The sequence below is a fragment of the Mustela erminea genome, chromosome 10, assembly GCF_009829155.1.
Source record: "Mustela erminea isolate mMusErm1 chromosome 10, mMusErm1.Pri, whole genome shotgun sequence".
NCBI classification, from domain to species: Eukaryota; Metazoa; Chordata; class Mammalia; order Carnivora; family Mustelidae; genus Mustela; species Mustela erminea.
This window is the reverse complement of record NC_045623.1, coordinates 90,530,094-90,531,119: the sequence shown is the minus strand read 5'-3', so window position 1 is coordinate 90,531,119 and position 1,026 is coordinate 90,530,094.

Genomic DNA, 1,026 nt, shown 5'->3' with positions numbered 1-1,026 from the left:
TGGGTGGGTTCAGAACGCCAGATTCAGAGAAGCACCCGCCCGCAGTCTCTTGGGGTCTCAGCCCCCAGCCTCGCCCCGTGGGAGACAGCCCTCCTGTCCTCACTGGACACTGGACACTCGTCCACCAGGGGTGCTGAGAAGGATGAAGAGAAGGCCATCCACTGATTCCCCACCGAACCCAGGCTGGGAAGGCAGGAAGGACACACAGCTGCTCTAACCACTTCTATGCTCCTGGATCTGCAGTGCTGGTCCTGGGAGCTGCGAGGAGGGAAGGGAGCCCCAGAGAAGCCCCAAGGGCCTTGACCTTCTCTGTCTCTTCCTAAAGGACCTTGGCCAAGGGGCTGAGAAGTGCCTGCTAGATTGGGGGATGGAGGGAGCTGCTCCTCTTCGATGTCCTGCCTTCTCTAGGCTGGGTTAAGAACCCAGACCCCTTGTCCTGGCTTCTTCGACTGAGAGGCCAGAAAAAGTGTGGGCCTTGAGACTGGAGTTGGGGGAAATTAAGAGGAACGCTGGTAGGCAAGGTCCCTGGGGGTGGGTCTCCCATTCAGCTCTCCTGCCTGATCCGCTGCGACCCCATCACACCAAGCTTCCAAGTTTTCATGTCTTGACTTACCTGCATCCCAGAACACTCTTCCTCTGCCACCCCCTAACCTAGCTGTTCCCTGCCCTTCCTCCACATCCCAGCCGATTATCCCTTCTTCCCAGCACCCTGCCCTGTGCTCTTAAATGGTTCCCGTCCCTCCCCTGTGTACCCCTCTACTTCCCTTCTTATCCTGTTGCTGAGTGTATCACCCTCCCTGTTGCAACCCTCCAGCAGCCTGTGAGATCTCCGAGGTCAGGTAAACACTCTCACAGTTCGTTTGGGCCCAGGGCCCCCTCTGGTGGCCGAGGGAGGCCTTACACCTGGGCCATGGAACCAGGGCTGGGAGGAAAGAAGTAGGGCACACACGTGGGAAAGGAGGCAGGTGAACAAATCTTCACCCCAGCCCCAAATATCAAGGTGCACAAAGATGAAGATACCTGGGA